Source organism: Falco peregrinus, chromosome 1 (genome assembly GCF_023634155.1).
Source record: "Falco peregrinus isolate bFalPer1 chromosome 1, bFalPer1.pri, whole genome shotgun sequence".
Taxonomy (NCBI): Eukaryota; Metazoa; Chordata; class Aves; order Falconiformes; family Falconidae; genus Falco; species Falco peregrinus.
In genome coordinates, this window is record NC_073721.1 from 130,181,335 (window position 1) to 130,202,654 (window position 21,320).

At 45.2% G+C, this 21,320-nt stretch overlaps 1 protein-coding gene across 7 annotated transcripts in view; it reads right to left on the reverse strand.

Moving 5' to 3' along the window:
- Positions 1 to 20,712, reverse strand: part of CSNK1G1 (casein kinase 1 gamma 1) — a 108,240-nt gene extending 87,528 nt beyond the window's left edge. For 3 of the 7 annotated variants that reach the window (XM_055819152.1, XM_055819112.1, XM_055819117.1), the window contains exons 1-2: positions 20,546 to 20,712; positions 242 to 349 (exon numbers count right to left, since the gene is read on the reverse strand). The gene's annotated coding sequence lies outside the window, so the exon portion shown is untranslated. Of the gene's footprint in view, positions 1 to 241; positions 350 to 2,555; positions 2,630 to 20,545 lie in introns of all 7 variants that reach the window. The other 4 variants (XM_055819143.1, XM_055819138.1, XM_055819125.1 and 1 more) reach the window with 3 other exon arrangements.
- Positions 20,713 to 21,320: the final 608 nt, after the last annotated feature.

Consider the following 21,320-nt stretch of genomic DNA (forward strand, 5'->3'; position numbering starts at 1 on the left):
TAACAAAATTGAGGGGGAAAAAAATGGAAATAGGGAGTAGGAATTGAATAACTTGTCTTCAGGTTTCTAAGCATCCTTCCACTGGCTTGACAGATACTTCACAAACCCTGCTGGATTTTATAGTGTCTTCCCTTATATACAGATGGGTTTAGGTGTTTTAGGTTTTTTTTAGGAAAGAATATTTGAGCTACATTGAGTTATGCTAAGACACTTCAGAATATCAACGGGACATTATACTCACCACATGTTTTGTAACTCACTTCTTATGTGTGTTATCTGAAATCACAGGGTAGCAAGTGCTGGGGCACAGGAGCAGCAGAGCAGCCAGCCAGTCATATCTGTAGTGAATCTGGAAAAGAAGAAAGGACATTTTAGAAAGTCTCCATGTAACAGTTCATAAAAGCAACTTCCAATCTTGCTTTATTCTGCTAAAAAAGCCCACCAAACCAAAAAAACCCACCCAAAACCGAAAAGCATTGTTTGCAGTTTTGAGTCTGATATGCCAGTTTCCAAGTACACTGTGGATGAAACTGAGCTAAAGACCACTTATAGGAAAATCTAGAATTTCTCCTTCCCCCATTATCAGGGCAAACTAACAGCTTTCTGTGCAATAAGGTGAATTTTAGTTCAGAAGGCAGCGTTTCCTAAAAACATAGATGTTTCTGGCTCTTCAGTAATTTTAATTTTTGGTTTTGGTAAACTGTTTCCCCACCTTGAGAAACAGGTTCCCAAACCTGAACTCCCATGACACAGTATCCCCGGGCTGGCTTCATGTCCTGTGACATCCAGGCACCTCGGTCAGAAGGACACACAAGGGTTTTTTTTTGTTTGTGCATTTTTCCCCTTAATAATGCTCTATAGAGCACATCGGCTATAGGGCAGAACAGGGCCCAAATACAAATTTCCAAGGGGGAATACACCGTAACAGCTATGTGAAGGTTGAACCAAGATCAAACTGTTTCTGGAAAACTCTGCCCAGGGTGACCAGAGACATGCTGTTCTGTTCTGTATTGAAAACGTGGGTATTTAACTTCCTTTGGAAGAAGACACGTGGGTTTTTCTAAAAAATTAAAACTTCAAAAAGCACCCTTAAGTTCTGAGAAGGTCTTGACCATTATCTGGAAGACAGGTTCTTCTGACATGCTGAAATACCACACTGGACTCCCTTACACACGATGCTCTGACATTGGCTGTAAGCAACCAGGCTCCCCAGTGCCCAACAGGCATTCAAAGCCTATGCCTAAGCTAGTACTTGTATTCTTAACTATTACAGCACAGGTAGACATTTATAGGTCCATATTAACGTCTACAACTGCTTGTTCTGTAAGCACATGGAAGAGAAAAATGGTCAGTCACTCTTTACCCTGACCATGGCTGAAGGAAACCCTCTATCAGAGAGCATTTTTGTTTTCTCCTGCGTCAGCTGGAAGATAGGCCAAAGCTGCCATCACCACACTGTCAAGAGACACCAGTTTGACTGAAGCACGCAGGAATTTGGTCTGCCTCTACCCTGTACTTTCCTAAGCTTATTGTCAGTCCAGTCCAAGTCACATAAGTGCTCTTACAACGTCCTTCATGATTTCTGTCCTCAAGAAGCCAGGAGGATTGCTCAGTGGCATTGTACAAGACTTCAAAAGTCTCTATGAGTTCACAACAGTTGTCATTAAGTAATTCTCATCTACAATTATCCAGCACCAACTCCTGAATGAAGCCAACCACCTGGGTGAGGCACATACACCACCCCTCCACAGCTTCAATGTACAAGCAGTGAGCAACACCCATTCCTCTGAAATGAAAAGGCATTAGGTAGCTGAATAGGTCCCCCAATATTAAGTTTATTGCAAAGCATTTAAGGCAAGCTTTTGTTCTACTTGACGTTAAAGTTGTTCCAAGTTATTTGACCGGGTCAAAGGCTGCAGCAAGGAAGAACCAGTCAAACTTGTACCAAACTAAGCCCTACAAGAAAGGGAAAATGCAAGTGCCTCCATTCACAGGGAAGAGGGATCGCAACTTTGTTTAGTTACTCGACATTGCAACCCTAAAAGCAGTCTTGGGCAAAGAACAGGAGTATCCCATTAGCAGCACAGTCCACACACATAAAAGCTGAATACCCTTTAACCCAGTGAAGCCTGTTCTTTTGCCACTTTGAACATGACCCAATTAAACTTAGAAGAAAAGCCAAAAGCTGTGCAGAAAAATTCCAAATGGGGTTCATTGGCCAGAAACTGTCTCAGTTTGACATAAATACTAACCTCTAGTAAGAGGTGTCTTCTCCAAATAAGGAAGCTAAATGGAAGAGTATAACCTGCTCCATGGTACAAAGATTTACTTTAGGGATAAAAGTAAGTAAATTACCTCACGCTATCCTAAGGTTCAGGTTTGAACAAGGGGTTAGATATTCACGTTCTGCTCAAAGAACAAGGCATCAGGCATGTTATGGAATCAGTGTAACGTGAGAAAATCCCCACACACTGGTCAGCCTCTGCCACTTCCTACTGGCAAAGCCAAATGACAAATGCCCATCCTCACTTCATACAAGACATTTACTAACAGACCTTTCTACTTGCAGCACAGCAAACATGACTCCTCCCATGTTCACATAGACGGGATTCCAGCATCTTGAGAGCACCTGAGGTTAAAAAGGCAGAGCTCAGTTTCAATCCTTTCCCTGGACAACCAGAAATCCTGTCCAGTAGCAAAATGGCACAAGCAAAGGCGAGAGGAGCCCACAGTAACAAAAGGATTCAGCTCATGACTGCATCGCACATTAAACCCAGCCAAGAAGCCAGGAACCTTGTTCAGCTGCAACCATAGCATGAAACAAAGCCACCTCCGGCAGCAACAAAAAGCAATGGTTAACAGGCCAGAATATGTGGACGACCCAGCTGGAGCACTAGTTCCTCACTGTAAGGAGCTCCACACTTTCCTTTTCCAGAAAGCCTCACAAAGCCTAACACTATGCAGAACCCAGGCAGGGGACCACGTCCCTTCATGAAAGGAAGGCCAAGGTGGCTGGGAGAGCTGCTACAGAAAGAATGACCATGAAAGAGGCAGTACAAAGCCACAAAGAGCAGAAAGAACCCCTTCTAGCTTCTGACAGATAATTAAACTTTTCTTATGTTTAACAAGCACCTCCAGACCCTGAGCCCATTTCCCATGACATCTCCTTGATGACACTAGCTAGGCCTTAGGCTCAGAGACACACATCTCAGCTCGAACTCAACAGGCCTGGGCTTCGCACAACTACAGGGAAGTAATGCGGAGCCCTTCAACAAGGATGCTCTGCTTCCTGCCGGGCAACTCGCTTTGGGAAGAAGTTACTTATTTTGCTGAGTGCCAAGACCAGAAGGATACAAGCACTTGGGGATGTGGAGCTAGGCATAGGTCCCATGCACCTGTACTCAGGACACGCTCCTCTGCATTGCTGGACATAACTGTGGCAAAGCCATCTCTTCTCAGCACACTGCCAACAAGCAGCATTTCTGTTCAGCCCTCAAAGGCCATGATATTCACATAAACACCATTACACCCCACAGACCCCCAAAATCTCTTCCAGCTGTCAGTGAGAGAGAACAAGGCTACACAAGAAACTTTATGCCTTCCTAGATGTTTTCAAAGCAAGGAGCAGATGAGAAGCTTGTTTCAGAGTAAAAACTAACATCCCTGAAGGCAGCCTGTGAAGAGATGATATTTGCTGCCTTAAGAGTACACAACCAGGTCTTTTCATCTCCACCGGGGGCTGGGGAAATTGTGCCAGCCTGAACCAAGAGGCACGATCTCTGAGGCACAGCACCTGAAAGTCTGGGGTATACCACAGACACCTTTCAGCTCCCAGAGGAGGGCATCACTTCTGCTGCAGCAGGGAAGACTACTCCACAAACCCATTCCTTATTAGTTTTCTCTGAAAGATAGTACACAAGTAGTTTTTGGATCTTTTGTACTTCACCTCATTTTTCTTTTATTACCAGTTAGCAGCACAAAACTCTAGGCAATACTTAAAAAAAAAAATTGTCATCTTTAGGTTTGGGACATTTATAGTCTTAGCAAATGAAAGCACAGGAACAATATTACAATTGCAACCCAATGGACACTGCTCTACCCCAAAGTCTTCATGCTGTCCAGCACACCAGGGAAGGTAAAACAGCTCCCAACAGCATTAGATGATGGCACAAAACCTCAAGAGCAAACACAATGCTCCAGCACTCATGTCAAGCTCAAACAATGAGAACTTTGCTTAGCAGTGCACAGAATGTGTAGTTCTCCAGAAATAAGGCAATCCATCTGTCCTGGATCAATGTATGTTGAGGTGAGCAAATTTCCAACCAAAGCATTCCATGCCCCTATGGAAAAATAAGGTCCCTGTAGACCACTTCTGGTGCACAGGGAAGCCTATTCAGGAGGCCTCAACACTGCCAGACAGTTTTGACATAAAACTTTAAACATATTTGTGTTCCAAGTCAAATACGTAAGCATGCAAAAGCCTTATCTAGAAAAAGGCTTGCATTCCCTCTTAAGGGGCATCATTTTTCCAAACAGAAGCATGCAAGCGTTCTTAAGGTAAATGTCATGTTCATCAGTTTCACTTCACAGCTCAGTATTTTGTTCTACTCTCATACAGATATTTAGCCAGAGCTATTAAAAAAACCCCAGAACTCTTCAAACAGCAAAACCAAACCCCAAAATATTAAGACCATTTCAAAATTTCAAGAGATACTAACATTTTTAGAGACTGTACGGGTAGTACCTAGGGTGGCTGAGTGAAAAACTAGCAAGAACATCTTGATGCATTAAAGCTTCACCTCAAACAAGTGAACTCCCAAATAAAAGTCTGATTAATGGTTAAAACTATTAGATAGAGGAATTTGTGGCATGAAACATCCCTCTTCTATTCTGCCAATGCATAAGGAACAGTTCATTGGGAGTAATAAAGATATCGGTATGACAATTCAGGAAGTCCAGCAAACTTAAGCTGCACGTTGCATAAAAGTAAGAGGAAGAAGTGAGTCCTTGTTTTTAAGTTCAATCAGACAAGAGCAGCTAAAACGTATCACCTGCACCTCCACCCATATACTACTCTGGTTTCTTAACAGTTACAGAAACCACTAACACATACAGCTCAGAGGACTGCAGCAAAAGCTGTGTCCTCCAAGAGCCAAGGAGGTACACTGAGGAATACACCCCTTCTAGCTCAACCTCTAGCTTGAAACAGCAGCCATAAGCAGATGTCTGGGAAAGGGAAAGAAGAGGGCAAGAGTATGTAACTTCTCTGTGCACTTTTCCACCAGCAGTGGTTTTTATTTCCGGGCCTTCCCAAGTTAGCCTGGGCTTCTGGGTGTTCAGGAACATGTAGTGCAGCCTCTTCATGAGTATATCCATTCCTCGCTGAACTTACCAAAAGCAGTATTTATTTTCTGACACCTAGTTAAAAAAAAATACTGCTGCTTGCAAAAAACATTTGACATGTCTGAATTCCCTTAACTCATGAATAGCCCACACATTTCAAATGTAGCAAGAGAGTGCTGCAAGCACTGAGAATAATGTTGTACAGCAAGCATGTCCAGATCTCTGTTTTGCCTTTATGAAAGGAAAACAGCAAACAATTTTTTTAGTCATCTAGTGGCATGCCTAACTGTGATCCCTGCGTGTGTTAAGGTTCAATATTCCCAGCAAGCTACTGAAACCTGCGTGTACTTCTAACGCATAACAGGAAGCCTACATTTTGTTAACAGCAAAATATTGAAGACTTCAAAACTTATGTCAACGGTCTTTGTGATGAAAGGGAACAGAACGGTGCCTCAAATAAGACAATGAAACTACAAAGTTTAGAGAAAACATGCGGGCAAGTTCAGATAGCCTACTCGCAACACATGAACATCATGAAATGTAATTCTTTAAATCTTTTAACTCATCTGCAACAGAGTCCTACTTACTCTAAATGAAATTTCATTATATAAAGTTTTCACTGCCTATACTTATTTGAGACATTCCCAACATGGAGTTAGACTACGTGTGGCCAGCAGCAAGCAATAATTTGATATCACACGGTTCAACAACATCTCAGCCTGAGTGCACAGAGATGTTATGACCCAGCCATGGACATTCACAATAACTATGTTTTATCCTTTCAATACTAGCCTCTGCTCCTGAAATGCTGACCTGTTTGATACAGCCTCCAAACCTTGAAACTTCAACTGAGAAAGCCCACCCAAGGAGCATTCTACTTTTTGTTTCCAGATGATTTAACCTTTCCCCCCCTCAACAGCTGCAGATACTGTGCAAGGAACAGTAGCCAGGAAGAAAGATAGCATGTGGCTCTGTGAAAAATAAGCACACATCTTAATGTGAAACATCTGATTTTTACTATTTTTTTGTTTGTTTGTTTGTGTGTGTGTGTTTTTACCACAGAGCAAAGGAGGGTTTCCCTTTTGGCTTCCCCTGAAACAAGACCAGAGTACCCAACAAAACAGCTCCAAGTAACGGTCTGGGTGCCGTAAGTTCAGAGAGGAGGATGGAAACTGAGCATACACCTTGATTAAACATTGAGTTATGATAAATACTTAAAAGTGTGATTTTGAACCCTCGCTATCTTACTGGAAGAGGCTTTAAGGAACGCCCTGATCACAATCTGTCTTGAGTGCCTCTGCACTGCACTCGCTCACCTTACACGTTCCTCTGAAACGCGCACTACCCAGATAACATGCTGCATATTAGTATTACCACTTTGCTCATATTTTGGATATTTTTTTTCTTATTTTCCAAAGATGCCTTTATAGGTTATATAAGTCTCACAGTTGATACTCTTCTAGCATCTGCACAAGAAGTGTTTCCACTCCCAGTCCCTTTGGGAAGAGAGGTAAGCCCCTCTTAAGTCAAGTTTAAAAGAAGTCACCCCAAATTGCATTTGCCATCTTAGACACAGTTGAGTTCACACTCCCAGGTATCAATCCCAACCTGGATCATCATGCAATAATATGTCAAAAAAAAAAAAAAAAAAAGAAGAAAAACCAGACGAGTCTAGTCTAAGGAGTTATCTTGCAAGATCCCTCTAATTCACATTTGAAGATAAGCTGCTTCAGTTCTTCACGTGCTTTTGAAGAAAAAGGTAACAAAGCTCTGTTACTCACCTCTCCCAGCCTTTGCAGCAAAGATGATTTCCCTGACATTCCCCCACTTACTACATTGGTTTCCTAAATCATTAACAGACTCTTAATTTAATGCTCTTTAGAACACCTTGCTCAGCTGATACTGCTCCTTAAGCCCGAGCACAAGCCAGTAACCTGAATGCAGATATTTGAGGTCCTTATTCCCTACCTGACAGGTTCAGAAAGCTTGCCACATACTCAGGTGACACCACTGGCCCTCTAGAGAGGAGGTAACACTTTCCAAGAAAAGCCCATTAGTCTCCATTCATCAAGGCCTCTGCTGTTCCTCAACGAGTTTTTGTAGACTTGAGGTTCTTTGCAGCTTCTGATTATCACTCCCCTGGTTCTCCTCCTTCATGTGTGAACCCCATTTAGGGGAGACCAACAATCCACACATGCCCCAACAGCTGGGAAGATGCCTGCAGTCTAGAACTTGCATCACAATCAAACAGCATCTTTGAAGAAAAACCCAAGCATGTTCTTCGTAAGATGGAGCAACCAACAAGCTGCAGCAACACCCAGTAGGAACTCCTGCTGTTTTTCCCCCTGCCTGTGCTTATCAGACCCATTGGTGAGTAAGTCTAACTCATTATAACAGCAGGAGAAAACCAACCCAACAATACCAACAAAAAGAGCTTTGTACCAGATTAGAGAGCAAGGGCAGCTCAGGAACAGGTTTGATGAGCATCAGCAACAGTAGATGGAAAAGGCAGGACCAGAATCTACCCTTTGGGGCACAGCGATCACCACCACAGCCTTAAAAGCTTTTAACACTCTACAAGACGTTTCAATACCAGACAAAGTATCAAAACATCAAGTTTCACATTTAGGTACAAAACTACATGAACAGCTCCTTCACCATGTTAAAAAGACTACTGGTTTAATAATCCAATTTTGGATTAAAACTAGATTTTTAGCAGGCACAGATCAGCAAGCTAAGAAAACCAAAAAAGCAACCTGTAGCTGGTCAGCCATGATGTGAATGCAAGCAAAACAGCGCTGAGGAAGCATTATGGCCCTCGCTATATACACTTCATGTAATTAGTACAACAGATTAGAGCAGGACATTAATATGTGCACGCTTCAGCTGTTGCTGTCCCTGCCCTGTCCGACCACCATCTGCAGGGAACACCCAGTTGCCCCCTGGCCGTGATCCCACACTAGAAAAGCTGAAGAGAAGCATTATGATCACCTCCTCTCACTTTCTGCATAAAAAGGTGGAATTTCAAGAATGTCTCCCTTTTAAAGGGGCTGAGAACTTCATGTTCAATCACTTCCTTCATCCCTTATTTCTGATTTTTTCATTCGCCTGGTTTCAGTTTCTACCTATCCCACCTTGAAACACTTTTACATGTAAGCCACATTATGTTGTACAGCAAATCCCCTTTGAATATGTAACATCATGGGACACCTGTAAGTATGTACAGTATCGCTGAGAAACAGCTTGAGATTTCCCCTCCTGTAAGTATCCATAAGCCATCTTCCAAAGCTCCTAAAAAAATATCGCCTCCCCACGTTGCCCCAGTACTCTGGAAAGGCAGGACATTCATAAAGTTGGAGTAGTTGAAACAACAAATATTCTCCTGCCATTTTGTCCAACGATGATTGCAGATGCTACAGGGAATGGTAAGCTTCTGCAGTCTGCTTCAGCATCCACAACCACTGGATTACAGATGTTAAGTACAGAGAACTGCCCGGTTCTACCAGCACTGATTTCGTGGACCTGCTGACCCCAGATTTGTCTAACCACTTTTTGAACGCATCTAAACCACCAGCTTCCACAAATGCTTAGAACAACCAGGTCCAGAAGTCTGTTGCTGCTTTTTAAAGAAGTCCTTCAAATTCTAAGAGTCTCAGACGCTTTAGACTCCCTGGGATAGGTAGCTGCTCCTCTGCCTTCAGCTCAGCTGCCCTTCTCTGCACATTTTCCAACTCTGCTGAAGATGCAACAAGAAACACAGAACACAACAGATTTAGTCACACGTTCACCTACTGAAATTCACTCAGCACATTACTCAACGACCCTAGTCCTTAATCAGATTAGTATTTCAGCCCTTCAAAAAATAAAACAACAACGCGTACTACCTGCAGCAAGCAAGCGCCCAGCATGCCAACAATAACCGAGTCAATACCAGGGAGATAAATCCCAATAGTCCCAATCCATGGCCATACCAAACAATATGTGGTTTGCCCACTCATCTGCAATAGAGTTTCTTTCACAAGCCAAAAACCCCACACCACTCACTGCACTCCCAAACATAAGCAAGCACAGCAGACACCTGAAAATCCTGTTTGACTTCCCAGCAATGACTTTTCCCATTCAGCTGGCAGCAAGCTACAAACTTCAGAGAAGTGTGGCATTTTTCAAGGATGGTAGAACTGAAGGCATCTTCATTAGACTTGTAGGATGAATTATGTATTTAATTAGAAGCAGCCTTAACGAAAAGCTGCTGAAGTTGAACACAGAGGATAAGTCTCACTTCACGCCAGGAGGCAAACCCACGCGCTAAAGCAGATGCCAGAACCATCCACCTCTGTGCACCGTCTCACACACACTAAAATCTTCTCTCAGAAGCTGCAGTAAAGTGCTATTTTGCACAGATAAACTTTATGTTACCTCAAAGGTAAACAGTACCACTCACACAGTTCAGAAATTGCATCTATATGAGGCCACTTCGATTCAACTTCCACTTTCAATCCCTAATCTTCAGTGTAGCTGTCATTCAAAACATTCATTACCAAGTAATCTGTCCTATGCACGAAGTAGCATCTGCCTTCTTTGAAGCCTTAATACCCACTGGTGAGGATTGCTTTGTACCAGTAGACATTTTGAACTGCATTCAGATAGAGAGTTAATCACTGCCAACAGCGGCACTGGAAGCATCAGTCAATGATCCAACACAAAAAGCTTTTCAGCATCACCAAGCCTCAAAGCACCGTCCACCACAGAAAAGCAGCTTTTACATTTTAATATAAATACAAGTAGGAGAAGTCCTTGTAACACAAGGTCATACCAAGCTTGCTAGAAGACTAAATTTAGCCACCTGTGCCTCAGGCAAGTCTGTTAGTTATGGGGAACTCAGATACCGGTACTGAGCACTGGTCCCTTGGAAGACTTGACTCCACTTAATTGCAAATGATCTCAAAGCTGTTAACAGGGAGCCTGATCTCAATTAATCAGAGGAGACTTATTTGAATACCATTCAAAACTAGCATCAGGACACTGCAATACTATTTTAAGGCTGGTTTGCTCAAGTAGTATAATAAACTATTACTACGTTCAATGTCAGAGTCAGTAAGAGAGGAGCTCAAGAAGATTTAACAGATGGGGCTTCAGCACAAATGTACTTTAGAACACCTCCTTAGCAAGCATATTTCCTACTCTAACACGCCTCACGCTACAGTTATAACATGCTATAGAAGAGCAGATCAACAAGAACACAGGGATTATTTCAGGCTTTTGTAAATGTTAGCAGAGACTGATGAACAGTTTGTGAAGACAAGCCCCAGTTTATAAAGAGGTGTCACAGTGAACAGCTTTGTCAAACATTTAATAATTGTTCAAGCCAAAAAGATGACTCAGATTCTTCAGCTGTGTTTGTCTTACGATCAGTATCAGCCACAAGTCCACAAAAGGACCACAACACTCGACTGAGGTTCAACGTCCAGGATCATGGCAAGAGTTGAACAAATTTACCCACAAGGAAAAAAAGAAAAAAAAGTTAAAGAATTTTGTTTCAAGACACCACTGAGGACTATCTACACTATCTGCCTCAGCCCTATAGGCCTTCAGAGACTCTGAAGAACCTCTTTTGGTGCAAGAAACCCAATTCCAAACAAAACCAGGATTACTAAGATGACTGCACCAAGTCCAAATGAGCACAACATTTCTTGCACTAGATGCTGAGTATATACGGTCCAACTAGACACCTGTAAGTCACAGTCCATCCCCTCAAATATCTGCAAACAGATGGTAACACAGTAGGCTGCCTGAACGTCCAACACTCACTCTGCACATAGCTGCTCTTACATCTGAACCTGCCCCTGCAGCATCCCCAGCCAGGAGGATGCTGAGACCCTCAAGTCTCCCAGCCTGTACACTGTGAGCCAAAATCCTGACCTACTGCCACAGCAGCCAAGTCACCCCCAAAACCCCATCTGTGATCACATCATCTCCTTAATGTTGAAGCACTGAGTTTTCTGCAGAGACCAGAAAGAACAGAACAAGTAGTTCCAAAACATCACACTCCCAATTGTAGATCTTGACAAGTGAAGGCACACTGGCACACGCAATAACTACTAACATTTAGAAATGATAAAAATCACTGAGTACCAGTGCTGTATCCTATACAGTGCGTAAATCTAGACAAAAACAAAAGACTGCGTATTGGTTTGGAGCCTAATACCAGTTTTGGATCTTAACCACTGAACAACATAAATTTCAGCGGAGATATTTTTCCCACAGAAGCAGAGAACAGGCGAACTATGATTTACCATCACTGGTGTTGCATCTATCACCAGTAAAACTGAAGCCTTAGCGCTGCCAACACTGCACAGAGCTTTTTCAGAATTAGAAACCTGTCAAAACCTTCCCAAACAGAGGACAGCTGGGAAGCAGTATCAGATGCCAAAGTGGCTGCAGGCCTGATCTCAGCTGCAGGATGATCAGTCAAGGAACCAGAGGGCCTCCAAACCATCTAACCTAGCACCAACACCAAGCCAGCTGAGGCAAACCGTGGCTAGCAAAATAGGACTGCAACCACGGAGCAAGCATTTTCAGGGAATACTTTTCATTATTCAGCACACATAGCACATTATTTTTGAAACATTTATTTCCATCTAAGAAGCTACTTAAAGCATGTATTGCCTCAGCCCCTCCCTCCCAGTGCAAACCAGTGTTGTGACCTGCTGCTGCAGCCCTGCCAAAAAGTGGCAGCAAGATCAAGTCTTCATGAGCCTCCTAAAGGTGAGACCTTTGAAGTCTTAACTTGGACTTGAAAAGAGACAGCTACGAAGTATGTGGTCTCTGCTTCATTAAAATAAGACATTACAAGTTCTTAATTTTCATATGTTCATTGAAACTTGTTCTTTTAAGATCTAGGAAATAAAAACAAGCTGCAGAAACCAGTCTTGCACGTTACAAAGGAAGACAGTTACAAGGTACCTAAGGACAGCCAGGCTAGCCAAAGTGGGGTTGCTATGGGACTTAAGAGTTAAGCAGCTCACACCAAACTTCAGAAGAGCTGAATTCTTTCATTACACTTGCACTGGCACTGTCAATGGAACACAATTATAAACCGTATTTTAGAGGACTTCCTCTCATTTGTTTTAATAGACCTAAATAGGTGGAAGTCAGATCTACAAGGAATTTTGAGACACGAGGAATGAAAGGTTGAAGACCCAGTAAGTCTAAGATACTTGAAATTGCTACTCTTCAGAAACCCACCTAAAGAATTTTATCCAAGACAGTAATAACTCAATTCATATGCTCCCCCTTAGTGTCAGGAAGACTAGACAGATGTAGGCAGATTTCCTTCAAGTTAGTTTTTCCTGTAGTGTGCTCTCCACTAATGTGAAGGAAGAAAAACAACTGCATCTGGATCTACTCTCCAACCTCTGTAACTCAAACAGATGTGCAGCAGCTAGCAAAGAAACAACGACTTTGGTTTGTCATTTCTACAAAAAAGATGTTACCCTAATTACAGGTGCAACAAAGTATTTAAGAAAAAACACATGCAGATTTCAACCTCATAAGCACCCAAGATTTTCTGCTACATCAGATGAGTTAAATTATGAATTGAGCTTCATACCTAATCGCCAAAATGGAAGTGACCACATTTTTCAACGTAAAATAGCTCCACAGAACACACACTTCAGACTGGTTGGCTTCACAGACTTCAGGTAGGTTTCTCCTACAACTTAATTAACGTAACCTCAGCGCTGAAGTACAGTGATTCCTTGTGGGTTGGAAAAAAGGAGTAGCTCTATAGAAAGCAGGTATTCCAGGGTTTCCTTAGCATCATCACAAACTGCATAAACTCACCAAGTTTATCAGTAGACATTAAAACACATATATAGGACAGCAGCTACTCAGGATATTTAATAAATGATGTGGCCTCTTCTAATGTACCACATGCAATATGGCCAACTCATCTTGGAAGACTACAGAAATGCAACAGCTTCAGAAAAAAAGACAGTGGATTCAGGACTGCAAAGAAACCTTTGCTTCTTTGTAAACAGCCAAAATTTTCCCAGCCTAAAGGAATGTCATAATATAACCATAAGAAAAAAAAAAAAAGGAGCAGGATAGCTGAGGCAGACAGGAAAACAGTTTTCCCATCTCAGCACTGAATATCCCCAGTTCCCACATTAAATGCTAGGAGTAGCAAATCCAAGCCATTCAATTGTCTTCCACAAAGAAGAAACTGTCAGGCTAATCTTCAGGGTAGAATTGCTGTCAACTCTTCAGGCTATTAAGTTATTATCCAGAAGAGATTTGCTCACAGACGAGCAAACCAAAACAGAAGATTCAGACAGGTAAGAGACACCTATCCATTTTGAAAAATGAGCTGCTCTAAATAGATCTTACAGGAAGGAATAAAATATAAAGAGCCAGAAGAAAATGGTGGTAATCTCACGCTGATTGCATTTCATTGCTCGTTTTTGCCAACTTCTAGAAATAAGCAGTCTTTTAAAAGGTAGGTAGCGTCTGATGAACCAGAGATCACACAGGTCATTTGGGGTTAAAATACCTCCTCCCTCTGTAAAAAAGGAAAGGTCTAAGGGAATTTAATATGGAATACAGTGATCAAGCAGGCACAACAAGTCTGAAATTTTACCCCTCTGTAGAATCATAGAACAGTTTGGGTCGGAAGAGACCTTCAAAGATCACCTACTCCAAGCCCCCTGCCATGGGCAGGAATAGCTGCCACTAGACCAGGTTGCACAAAGCCCCATCCAACCTGGCCTTGAACACTTCCAGGGATGGGGCAGCCACAGCTTCTCTGGACAACTTGTGCCAGTGACTCACCCCTCCCATCATAAAACCTCTCTTCCTCATATCCAATCTAAACCTATCCTCTCTTTCAGGCTAGAACTGTTGCCCCTTGTCCAGTCACTGCAGGCTCTGGTAAAAAGTCTGTCCCCATCCGTCTTATAAGCCCCCTTTCTGTACTGAAAGGCCACAGTAAGGCCTCCCCGGAGCCTTCCCTTCTCCAGCCTGGACAACCCCAGCTCTCTCACCCTCTCTCCACAGGAGAGGTGTTCCAGCCCTCAGATCATTTTCACAGACCCACTCTAACAGAGGACCCATTCTTGTACTTGGGGACCCCAGAGCTGGACACAGTGCTCCAGGTGGGGTCTCAGGAGAGTGGAGCAGAGGGGGAGAATCACCTCCTTTGAGGCAATTCCTTTACATCCTGCAAACCTTGCTTTCCACACTAGCATTTCTGCCCCTGTAGACTGAAGCCTTCAGTTGTCTTCGCTCGCTGCAGTCAAGGTGACCACTGACGTAGTTTCATCAAAACCAGGAACTTTGCAGGACTCCAAAGGGTGTATCTTCAGTGACCACCTGTTTGTGCAGGAACATGCTACTAAATAATGTCAGGAAGAAGTCGCTGCCCACGGCCCACAAGGGTACAGCTAGCATTTGATGAAGGGAAGTTTGTGGAGGCAAAATACAGGCTAAGAATAGGAAGGCAAAAACCAAGAGTTGTGCGACAGCATCTCAAAGACTTGCTCCCACACTCAGGCTTGGATTCATCAGGAACTGAGAAGGTTTTTGGACAACTGGAAGCCTGTGCAAGAATGAGGACTGAATTAATAAAAAAAAAGCACCAGAACACTGGCACTTGCCATCAAGGTCAAAGGCTTCTCTGACACTTCAGAAGAGGAGCAGAGAAAGCCAGCAGATACAGAGAGGCATGTATTTATGGACAATGCAGCTTTTGGGGCAAAAAAGCTGATAAGAACTTCATTCCTCAAAACCCCCTACAGAAGGGACAAGAAATAGCCACGTAAAAATCAGAAGCCAGAAAAAAAATCAATACAGTACAAATAAGATGGGAAAACAAAAACACATTTGTGCTTTGCTTTTTCACAAATGCTGGAAGTCTAGAAGTAAGATGAAAAACTCAAATGTCTGTTTTTCAAGAGATAACATGGATGTAGGGGGCTCATTCAAATCCACAGTGGAGTGCAGACAAGTCAATGGGACATTCAAAGGATACACGGACTAAGCAAACCTTTAGAGGATCTAAGCCTTCTTCAGCATACACTGCCATTTGAGTAATCTAAGTTTACTATGTCAGCAAGAAATACCCTATAAACCAGAATTCCAAGCTTAAACCAGAAAAATACAGTCTCAGCCACACAAGCAGCAATAGCAGCTGTCACGCTACCACCAGAGGGTTGTACAAGCACGAAACATTGCATCAAACTAAGACTCCAAATGCCTCCACATAAACTGCGTGTCAGGTCAACACATAACACCAAGACTAAATTCTTAAATAGCATAAAGCAACGCCTGCCCAGCAGTGGATGAGAGAAGTAGCAATTCCTGCCTTCACCTTGAATGGTGGCTGGAGTATTGGTGTGAGCCCCTACTGTGCAATCTGACAGTGATGTAGGAGTAATAGAAGCCAATCCACCCAGTACAGCAAAGCTAAATGTCCAAGAAAGAAGCTACATAAAAATCTGTAAGATTAAAAAAGAAAAAAGTATGGAGTCGCACAATTTATTACTGGGTTAAATAATCATCAGACAATGTCTCCCAGAAGTTAAAACTGTGTTTTACACCCAGCATGCTGAGCTTAGCCTTTTCCACTCTCCCTGCTTGACCCCAGTAAGGCAAGCCAAGCAGTTAAGGCTTTGGGTGGCAAAGGACCTCTCAGAAGACAAGGTGACAGAAACCACCTCACTTTACATGCAAAGTCCAGCAGGAGGAGGACTGGGAGGTCCCCCACATAGTTTCTTGGTTAAAGCTGCATGAGGGTACCTGAAAGCCACTTGCACCAGCTTTCACAGAACAATTCAGAGGCATCTGAGCAACCACAAAACAGGGAGTCAAGCCAGACAAATCAGAGTTATCCTAAAGAATGAACTAAATGGATGTAGGGCTAATTATATTTTGTAAAATGAAGTCATGTCTCAGGAGTCAGCTGGAGGTTGTTGTCCTCCCCCCCCCTCCCCCTTCTTCCTTTTGCAGGAAACAAAGCATGTGAACAAGGAAAAGGCAACTGACATACTTCATTGAAAAAAACATACTTACTACATGACAAGATCCTTCAAAGCTCTTTGGAGAACAAAACTCTATAGGATAAAAGGAAAAATCCTTCACATGTCAATAACTGGTTAAAAAAAAAGATAAGGAGGGGGGATGAAAGGCATCACTGGTCAGTCTTGTAGCAGAGGGGACTCTCCAAAAGGTTCTGTTTCCCTGAACTATACTGAGCTGTACAAGAGAAGGTAGTACCAAGACGACAACATTTGCTACTCTGAATAATTCAACATGATCAGTAAATAAGAGCAATAACTCTAAGGAACTGCAGTAAAACCTTGTGATACGAGTGGGTGATACAATTCACAGCACATCAGGAACAACCACCCTAACTTCCACTTAAAATATGACAGACTGAACACTCAAGGCAACACTGGGGAACAGGACACCAGGGCTATGGCAGAGTATTCCACAACAACTGTAGCTCCATCATCTTTTTGATCACTAACGAACAACAAGAAGGTCTGTAATTACAGACACAATAGTATAGAATAAAATACAAATCCACAGCATACAGTGTTTTCTGAAGAGGCACCCGCACCACAAATACCACCTGCTGATCCGATCAGCACCTCTGCCAACCTCCCCTATTTGCTTGCGCGGCACCTCCTGCCATACTGATTTTAAGGAGGTTGAAGAAGAGGTGGCAATGACATGAAGAGCATGGAGAAGAGACCTGAAAAGGAAAGATGAGGACAATTCAGCCCAGCCAAGAGACCACCAGGAATGGAAGAAGTAGTTTCCTGAAATTGTGAATGTCATGGAGAAAGTGAAGAAGTAATTTGTTCTGAATTTGTTTCTTGCTGATTTTTTTTGGACAGCCCCAGCTCTTGTTTTCTGTCTCTTCCTCACATGTAGACCACATAGAGGGTAGCCTATATACATAGCGTCTGGCTTTGTGTCTCTCTGCAAGGTAGTGAATATCAAGATGATTCAAAGTGAGAGGACAAATCCACAAAAGAGAAGTATGAAGGTTACTAAATTCAAACACCTGGCTCAGGGAGGTCATAAAATGCTGGAGAGAGAAAAACAAAGCAATACTTCCCCAGACCAGATCTGCTGTATCTGCATACTCCCCTCCCCAGGCATCTGCTACTGGTTACCAGTGAGCAGGATACCAGGCCAGATGGATTCCTGGTCTCATCTGGCAGCACTTTTTAAGGCATTATGAAGGATTTCATCTGTTAACCTGAAAATATGCAGCAGCTGATTGCTTCAGAAGAGCTGGAAATTAGTTTAAAAACCACGAAAAAGGGGGCAATCTCAGTGTAAGGAAGGCAGTAAGTGGCTGTGGACTAGGCTGCACTTACGATCTCACTCAGCTCCTAACCCCTCTTGCAATGGAGCTCTGTGGACCTGTCTGCTTGATCACTCTCACCAGGATAGTTTCCATCAGCAACTTTGGCACAGGAAGTCAAATAGTTGTCAATACAGAGACCTGGAACAGCATAAAAACCTCCTACAGAAGAGTAAGATAAATGGACTGGAATGAGGCAAGGTCATACACTTCAGACTTCGCAAGAAATAGTACTATGAACTGGAAAGCTCTTTAATCCAAGGGAAAAACAAGACACACACAAGTTATTAGCTTGCTGCTGTGACCTGTGAGGCACCAACCTGATTCAGATGTGAAAGATAACGGCACAAAGAAATTACCTGTGGCACCACACAGCATCCCAGAGAGACCTCCCCTGTCATTCTGTGCCCTGCTCCGGTCAAGGGCATTCAGGGATTATTATCTTTAAGCAAACCCATGTACATAAAAGACCAACAGAGAACGTAAAAAGGCAACTGCAAGGTTGGTGTGCATGGTTTGGAAATAAGAAGCCAAGAGGTGAGTGCTTTCTGAAAGCACCAAAGGAGGGAAGAGCCGTTTTTATAAGAGGCAACACTGGCACAAACATAGATAGGTATGTCCTGGCCACAGATAAATTTGTTGTGAGAATCTGGTGCAAGTTTCCAACCAACATGGCCAGAGGATAACAGATCTTTTCACATGAAAATCAAAGCAAGAAGCCCAAATCAGCTTAAGGCAGCAAAGACTTTAGGCCAGCAGTTGAAAATATGGTGCTATGGACTTGCAGAGTAAAGCAGAGAGCTGTGCCTCATGTTCCTCACAGCCCAACAGCTCTTAAAAAATAAAAAAGGCATCAGCTAGACACTTTGCTGAGTCCAGAAAAAGCAATTTCAGGGCAGGCAACATTTGAAGAAACACTTGTACCTAAACAAAGTTTAGGTACTTATGCAAAGCATAAGTGTAAAGCTCTGATTTTTTCAAGGGGATAGTCTAAAATTTCACTGGAGTCAGCAATACTTTTGCCAAAAGGTTGCACTATCAGCTGTACCACAGTACCACTACACCGGCAGCTAGAATCTCAATTTGGAGAGCAGAGATTCCCTTGGCCAGTTCTCACCACAATCTTTCACACTTTCTAAGTGCATCAGGTTGTTTTATTTTTTTACTAAGAATTATTTTTTTTTCTACACACCATGATATTTAAATTCCTTTCTTATCTGGTCACAACTTGCCAGGGGTCACCCTCCCTGTACAAGAACTCTTGTTGATATTTATCACTGGCAGCATCTCCAGCTCATCCCAGACTCAAAGAGCTCTAGTGTCAGCCCAGCTTCACAGAGAGAAGACCACTCTGTGCGTCTCTCTACAACAGCAATGTAATAAAACCCAAATTCTCCTATCAGTAACATTTCACCACCTAGGCAACACTTCCAAAACTTCAGCAACTGGCAAGCAGTGAGGAATCCTCCACGGCTTTTGCAGCCTGAAGAAAGCAACCTCCCTAAACTCGTAACTCAAAGGCACTCTTTGTATTTTTTGGAATGCATCTGTGGGAAAGTGCTGCTAATATTTGGTAAGAGCTTCTCAATGGGAACAAAGCTTATACTTCTCAGTTCACCCATCGTCCTCTCCCAGCAGGTTGACAGAGTCCAAGTTACCACCACAGCATTAAATTGGGGATGTAGAGAAGATGGTTTATTTAGGCAAATCACAGCCAGTAGCTGAGGAGCTGAGAGAAGGAAAAGGCAAGTCCTGAAGAACTTGGGGAGTGGCAGCATAAGCTGGTTACACATATGCATTAGGTCACTGATTAAAAAAAAAAAAATCAAATCTGAGATCACACCCATGACAGCGTGACTTCAACCAGGCCACCAGGAGCTGACAACGAGGAAAGTGGAAAATCTCACACGGGAAGGGTGATGGCGGACATGAAGCCAGGAGAGAGGAGGCAGCAGGTATCAGTGACTGGCTGGGAGCTGGGCAACACTTTCTATGCACTGAAACGTCAAGTCAAGGTTGAGAAAGGCCATAGAGGACGGTCGCCAGCAGTGAAACCCATTGGGAAGGGAAGACAACAATCTCATGACAATTTGGACAAGACAACGAACCCCAGCCCCTGAAGTTTCATACTGTGTCAAACAGCACGTATGTATGTTTCCCAGATACGGGGGGAACAGGTAACTTCTCCACACAAAGAAGTTGTAAATACAGGCACGGTCACACGGAGTGCTTTGTTCCCCTTAGATCCGGGAACACCATCAGCTTTAGAAAAAGAGGTCCCAAGCCGCCTGCGGTCCCCACCAGGGGCCTTGCCCTGCCCCGGCCCCAGCCCCGGCCGGCGATTGCCCACAGCCACCCCGAGGTGCGCCCCCCGCCCCGCACCCGCCTCCCCCCCAGGCGGGCAGCTAACGGCCCCACGCACAGGAAAAAGCGACTCCGCGCCTCCCCCGGGCGGCCGAGCCCCTCACCCAGCCGGTCTCCCCGCCCGCTCCCCGGGGCGAGGCGGGACCCCCCCGGCGTCCAGCTGGGCCAGCAGCCGCGCTCACCCAGGGGCCTCTCAGGCCGTTCCAGGGGAGCCCCCGCGGCCCCCAGCGCCAGCCCCGTCTGGCCCCCGACCCCCGCCGCAGCCTTTCACGCCGGGAGAAGCGCGGCAGGTTCCCCCCCGCCCCGGGGAGGGCTGAAGCGGCGAGCCCGGCGGAGCCTCCCCCGCCACGGCGGGAGGCGCGGCCCCGGGAAGGCTGCCGGGCCGCGCCGCGGAGGGAAGCGCCCGCCCCCGCCACCGCCCAGACCCCGCAGCGACGGCAGCCCCGCCGCCCCCCGCGCCCGTACCTGGCTGCGGCGGCGCTGGGCTCCCTGGCAGGTGGGCGGGCGAGCTGAGCTGGGCCGGGCCGGGCTGGGCCGAGCTGAGCTGAGCTGGGCTGGGCTGGGCCGGGCACCGCCACTGCTCTCCCCGCGCCCCGCCGCGGCTCCTCCCTCCGCCGCGCTCGACGGGGAGGGCCCCGACCCGGAAGCGCTCAGCCCGCCGCCCCGCCCCACGGCGAGCACCGCCCTATGGCAGCAGCGCGGCCGCGCCGCCCGCGCCCGTTTCCGGGGCACCGGGCTCGCCCTAGCAACCGCGTTCCGTCGCTAGGCGGAAGTGGTGCCCGGCGCGGCAGCGGGCAGGCCGCGGGGAGGGGAGCTGAGCGGGGCCGAGGGGGTTAGGCTGTGCCCGGGGCGCAGCGCCCCGCCTCACCGCAGCTGCTGTCTGTCCCTCCCGCTGCTCCCGGCCCGCAAACAGCCGCCGCGCCTGTGGGAGGGGAACAACGGGGCTGCAAAGCGCTGGGGTGGCACAGGCCGCTCCCGCCGCAGCCCCCGGCCCGCGGAAAGCCCGTGAGGCCCCGGCTCCCAGCCGCCGCCGAGGGGACGGGGCAGGGCGGGAGCAGACACCGCGGGGGCCGTCACCCGAATCTCCCAGGCCGCGCCTGGCCAAGGGCTCGCGTTTCCTAGGTGAATGCTGTAAACCGAAATATTCCTTGAAAACCGGTTAAAAAACACGGCGAGGAAACGCTTGGTTCCGGCACACGGCACGCCGGCCCCCCACCCGCGGGCAGCCTCGGTAACCGGC